The sequence below is a fragment of the Gekko japonicus genome, unplaced genomic scaffold, assembly GCF_001447785.1.
Source record: "Gekko japonicus isolate JY-2015 unplaced genomic scaffold, Gekko_japonicus_V1.1 scaffold1661, whole genome shotgun sequence".
Taxonomy (NCBI): Eukaryota; Metazoa; Chordata; class Lepidosauria; order Squamata; family Gekkonidae; genus Gekko; species Gekko japonicus.
The window spans coordinates 312,281-318,864 of NW_015165292.1; positions in this window are offsets into that span (position 1 = coordinate 312,281).

Consider the following 6,584-nt stretch of genomic DNA (forward strand, 5'->3'; position numbering starts at 1 on the left):
CGCTTCTCGGAGGGGAAGTAAACAAGCGCCCCTTTCTCGGCCGACGGCGAACTTGCGAGATGCAGTTGTGTGACCGGAAAGCCCGCGCGGAGGCGGCGGCGGGGGCTTCTTTTCCCTCGGGGGGGGGGGGGGAATCCAGCCAAGTCAAGTGCCCAGTCCGGGCGAGAGGGGGGCGAACTCCACAGCCCAGGAGGTCCAGCACAAAGGGCCGCGATGCTCCCGGCGAGAGACTCAAGGCCAGGTCACGCACGGGACACCGAGGAACAAATCAGGGGGCCCGGCCCAGGAAGAGAACGAAGTAGAGCACCCCTCCTCCGGAGAGTTGTAAATAAAGGATTCCGCCTCTCCCGACCCTCCCGACCCACCCACCGCAAACGGGACGCAAATCAACGGGCAGCTTCCCTAGGCCCACAGCGTATCGGACACCACGAGGCGATTCCCACAAGCCATACAAACACGCGGCAGGAAGAACAGCATCCTAAACAGGCGAGACTCCTCCCGCGGCCTCCCCTCTTGTCTTTTTTCTTGCTCAATCCCGGGCTAAAGTTCTCTCCAAGCTCCCTCGAGGAAACATCCAGGCCAAGGTGGGGAAAAGCCATACTCCCCCCCCCCCGAAAAAAAAAATCACAAGGATTCTTCCTCCATGGAAATAAGAGCAGAGTGGCTGTAGTAATAATAATAATTAAAAAAAAACTCCGCGGGACACACAACCTAGCTCGGCGGCGGCGGGATCTCGATAAACGGGACACAATGTATCCGCCCGCGCTGGTTACATTAACACGCGGTTTCACACTCCTTGAGCTAACCAGCCGCGTAGCCCCACCCAGAGAGAGGAGGGGGAGAGGTCAGTGGCCAATCGCCTGCGTCTGAACCAACGTGGGACCGTGACATCAAACCAATGGGAACTAATCCTAACAGACGTCGCCTCCCCTTCTCCCCCTTGCCTTTGCGATGAAGCCTTCTTAGCGGAGCTGCAGGACCCCTCTGAGCGAGCCAATGGGAGGCGGTGGAATGCTCAGACAGGCAGGGAGAATGGGAAGGTCGGTGAGAAGGAGAGTGGAGAGGCTGAGCTGTCAATCAAAGTAACGTGGGGGAGAGAGCGAGAGAAAGAGAGAGATGACTATGCCGGGCTTTCTTTTTTTATTATTATTATTATTCCTTTACCTTGCCCGCTCTCTCTAGAAATCTGTGAAAATAACACGGAGAGATAAATAATGCATCCCTGCTACAGGACAGGCAGTAGCTGGAGTCGGTTAGATGCTGCCCTGTTTAAGCTAATGGAGGAACGGGGACATGATGTTGCCTTGGAGGATGGCGTGTTCATACCTATCTGTATCAAAGTTTCCTCCGAACAACTCCTCTCTAGGGCTTAAGAAAATGTAGTCTCAACTCACCAGTGGTTTCCTTTAATTTGTCTGAAGGGCTAGTGTGAAATCAAGTGCCAGGGTGCCCCTGCAGAGCAATGGGCCACTTGGTGTAACCCCCTATTCCATAAATATATTTAGCTCATATTAAAAGCTATCAACTGTCCAAACATTCATGGCTGGCCAACTGCTTTGCTTTTTGCATATTAACTGATGGAAAAATAAATCCCAGTTCAAACCACCCCATTGATTGTTCATTTCATTGGGGGGACTTGATGGTCAAGATGCTCCACTTTGAAGACCCTGAGGGCATCTTTTTAACTCTACTGTCTTTTCTCCTTCACTTTCAGGCAAGTTGAAAACCCAAGGAGGAATTTTGGATAGTGGTACACTCACCCAGTAATTAACAAATGGATAAAAGAACTGCAATGTAAAAAAAAAACCCAAACCCTCCAACCCTGTGGATTCTGCCTTGGATTCTGTGCAATGTGAGCAGACTGGCCTATACTGTACAAATGACAGTTTTTCTACTTTTTGCTGCCACTGCAGTGTCTTGTGCCCCATCCCAAATGGATCATTGGACCCTCAGAAATATCATGGGTAAGAGGGGAGAAATGGCAAAAATCAATTTCTCCTGCAAGTGGGTGGGAAAGGATGTAAGTATCTAAGCCTCTGTCATCATCTAGTTACCTAATAACACAGATGCACCTCACTATCTAATCTCTAACTACTCCATGTCATCAGGCTATGGCAAGAAAGCCATATTATTTCCTATTGCACAAGCAATTTATTTTAAAACTTGATTAGCAGAACTCAGGAATTTCTATTAAAAATTGTAGCCTGGTAGTCCAATGTACACAGTTCATGTTTGGACCAGAAACCTATCTATTCCAGGGTTGTTGGTTTTTTACCACAGTTGCCAACTAAATGTCCCTAGAAAGCTTGCAATTAGGCTATGCATGCCTTTCATATAGTTAGTCATTCCCAGCAGCTGCTATTCAAAATACTGGTATAGAAAAAAGGATTAGACAGTTCTTGAATGCAAGTCAGTGTGGGCTGTGTTTTATGGAAACTGGATTTAGCATAACCTTACACTTACCTACAGAGAGAGAGAGAGAGAAGTTATACTTTGTGGTGGGAGAATGAAGTTTTCTCAAGAGATTAATTGCCTAAGTGTCCATGGAAGTCATTAGTTTAGGGGGGGGGGGTAATCCACAAACAGAAAAGGCTGGTGTTATGGCATGTCCATTTCCCTCCTTCTGAGGCAAGATTTTTCCTCCGTTTTTCTTTCCTTTTCTGACTGAGCTGCCCTAGTTATCTGTTCCCTTCTTTTCAGAAGAACTCTGGCTATACCAACCCTGTCACAGTATGATATTTTGGCTGTTGGCTCATCCCAGGAACCTGAGGGAAGGATCAGGAGCCCGCCTTAACTTAAATTAAATGGCACGCGAGGCATTTTGAAATTCAAAAATAACAGAATATTTTATATAACATAGAGGAGAAAGGTTGGGTGAAAGCAGAGGTGAAATTTCTGAGGTAAAATCAGAACATGCACAGACTTTAGTTATATTTTAGGCTAATGAGAATTTCTTAAGCTATTCACAGTTACTTAAATCTTTATGTTGAGAGGCTTTTGTTCCAGTGTCTCCCAAACACTCCAGTACAATTTCTTTGAGGTTTCTCTAACACTTTCCAATACCCAAACCCCTTCTCTTGAAACACCAATACTTGTCTTGTGTTTTTAACTGACTCTTAAGGTTTCTACAGGCAGTCTCTAACCACATCAGACCAGGAATCTCTTCACTCTTCACAGCTAAGATCTATCCCCTTTCCTTGGCCTGAATAGGAGTCTTCATCTAACTACCCGTTTGTCCTTGCCAACTTTCCCCAGTTCTCCTGTCTGTGTTAAAACTGCTCTCAGTCAAGGCAGAAATCTGACTGAATCTCTCCTCAGCATGTAGCTCTATAGTCTATTTCTGCTCAGCTGATGCTAACCAATCAGATTGCTTGGATCAGCCTGTCACTCAAGGCTCTCTGTGTCTGTGAAGAATTAACCCTTCACAGTCCTTTAGTTGTTTGCACAGCACTTTTAAAAGTAAGCACTTTAAGCTTTTAAAAGTGCAGCCCATCACAGCTGGATTCTCAATGTGCCCCCACTGGGTCTGGATTTCATCATATGCTTCTTTTAGAAAGTGGCCTAGAATTCATCACTATTCGTACTTAACATTTATTTAGTGCACAGAAGTAACATAGTTTCTTACCTAGAGGGTTTATAAACCTACTGTGGTCTGCGTGCTGGTTTTCTGACTACTGTAATGTCCAATAGTGATAATTCTTTTAAAGTGTCTCTATTAAAACAGTATTTGCACTTGCACTTAACTCACTCTCAGAGCTGGCAAGAGAGAAAACTTGTTCTTGTTTAATCAAGTATAACGTTGTCTCTGCACTGACACTGTGTCTGATGCCAGCAACACTAAACTGCCCCCATGGCATAACCATAGCAAGGAGGATGCAGGGCAGGAGAAAGCACCTATGATACCAGAGCTGGGCAGCTGCAGTCTATGGGTCACATCTGACCCATAGGAGCTTTTAATCTGATTCTCAAGCTCCAGCCAGAAGAGCTGTCACAAATTTCTTCTGTGGGCTGCTGCAGACCAGAGAAGTAAATGACCAGACATTCTTTTCTATAAAAAATTCTGAAGTATTCAGCTCCTGTTATCCAGATCCAGGACTCATCTTCTGTACACAAAGAGTGGGTAGCTGATCTTTGCTTCTGGTTCATGGCACACTTCTTGAAGGCCCTGACCTTTGGAGAGGGAACTTTTCAGCACTGTTAGATGGGGAATTAAAAAGCCCCTGTGCATGTGTGGGCCATCATAGTGGTGCTCTGGATCTTGGCCTCTGTATTAGCCAGTAGGCACAGCATATCTCTCACAAGTAACACTAAGCATATGTAACATTGCATTACATTATATCTGCTCTGCACATACACACATTAGCTTATCAGTGGTTTTCACTTCTATAGCACATGGGTTCAACAGTAAGCAAGCCAGTGTGTAAAGCATTCCCAAACTGTTGAAAGTCACTGGCTTACACTGCCAGCCTAAACACCAGTTACACCAAGCCCACTCATTCTGCCTAGGACAACACTACTAGATCCCAAGTGATAGTAGCAAGGAGTACCATATTTAGCAATGAAGTTACAATTACAGCAAAAACATTCTGTCCCGTTTAAATGGTATAATTGTGTTAAATGAGATAACTACTCATATTTGTGTAAGTCTATGGAAGTGGGAGCTACAGACAGAGAACCAACATTAGTGTAGAATTATAATTGTTAAGCTTAGGTTAGGGTTTAATTTTAACTTGTTGGCACAAGTTGTTGATATGACCTAAAGAGAAAAGCAATGCAAACAGTGCGTTTTGCAACATCATGAAGAGCCGCTTCTCTGAATCCCCACCCTGACTTGCTTATACCTCTGTTGAGTAGGCCATGTAATCTTATTGATCAAATTTAATTTTTGCAGGGCATGTTTTAACACATACCAAGAGAGCATTCTGTTTTTCATGTTCTTCAGAACAAGTGTTTTTGAGCCACCTGAGGGTTTGGCTTAGATACCAGAGAGCATTTATCAGCCTCTTCTATTGGCACTACAATAGAAGATTTATGGAATATTTAAAGTAATACATGCTGGCTCATTTACAGGTTTAACAATTACTCTTGTTCATCATCACTTGATGGTTTGTTGACAATAATCTTCTCTTTATTACATTGATTCACAAATTTAGTCAAAGATTATTAGCTACCTTGGTAGATCACAGGGAAGTTCATATACACTAAGGGCTTTTTATTTTTTGGCTTCATGCCTTGGATGGTTTAGACAATTTTTTAAAAATCCCCTTGCAGTGACCTGTGTAATGCACCCCAAAGAAATTCCCACAGAACTGGGTTAAATGTATGAATCAACACTTAATGAATGCTCTGCCCAAGGAGTCAGTCGGACACTGAACTCTTTCATATATCTGATGTTGTACAAAAATGGGGGGAAAGTCATTAGAAATTGCTTAGAAGACAAACATAGCTATTTCCATGCAATGACAAGAGATATTTGTAATTCTTTTCTAATTTCCCACAATTGTACAAATACTACACTAACTCTCATTATAAAATTTGCTTTGTGATCTTAGAGTCACCCTAGAGAAGAAAAGAACATATAAAAGAATACTAGATGCTATGTTTCTTTAAGGCAAAAAGAAGGGGTGAAGGAACTCACATATGATCAGCAACCACTAACAGCATCATTGAAATCATACGAAATGTGAGAAAACTTGTCTCAAAAATTATACCCTAACTAATGAAAGAAACACCAGAAATAAGATCAACAAAACAGAGCTTTTATTTGCATGTACTTTCCAAAAGCAATGCCAGTTACGACATAATTCTCATATGTTGTCAGCATTTCTCCAGTTACAAGATTATTCAGTCAACTATCAGTTCACACTCCAGCAGACCATATCTCAATTGCTGGTCTTCCTCAGCAGTTTGTATTCAAGCCTTGACTCAAAGAACAGTCAACTTGCATAAATTGTTGACTCTTAAAATACAACTGTTTATATTATAGAGATATGAGATTAATTCTGAATAGAAATATACATTAAATCAAATTTTGCCACTATATAAGAAATCCTACTTCATTAGAGTTTCCTTGAGTTGAACATATATTATCATAGGCAGATGTCAACTATAATTATAAGGGCATAAGAGTAATAAAGCTTTGCCTTGCTCATTAAAACTACTAATAAAGGTTTATATGACAAAGAGTATCTCTTGTATTCACAAACTGGATTTTAAACCTATGTTCAATTGCATCAAACTAACAGTGCAACCCTAAGGGCCATCTGTGCTACAGTGGCATGGTGCAGGTCTAATCAAGGAGCAGCTTCTCTGCTCCCTAAAGGGTTCCAGCCAAGACCAGGAGGCAGGAAAAACTCTGGGCTGCTGCAGGGCTTTGGATTTCACGACTCTTCTCCTCCAAGCTGAAACCCAACATCTCTCGATTCTAGCTCCCACCTCCACCCCTTCCTCGTGTGGCTGGAGAGAGCATACTGGAGCCACAGGGAAACTGACCAGCCACTTGGGGAAGGGGTGGAGGTGGCAGCAGTGGGAAAGCAAGCTGTGCTTGGGGAAGGAGCAGCAGTGGTGGCAGTGGGCCTGGGCTG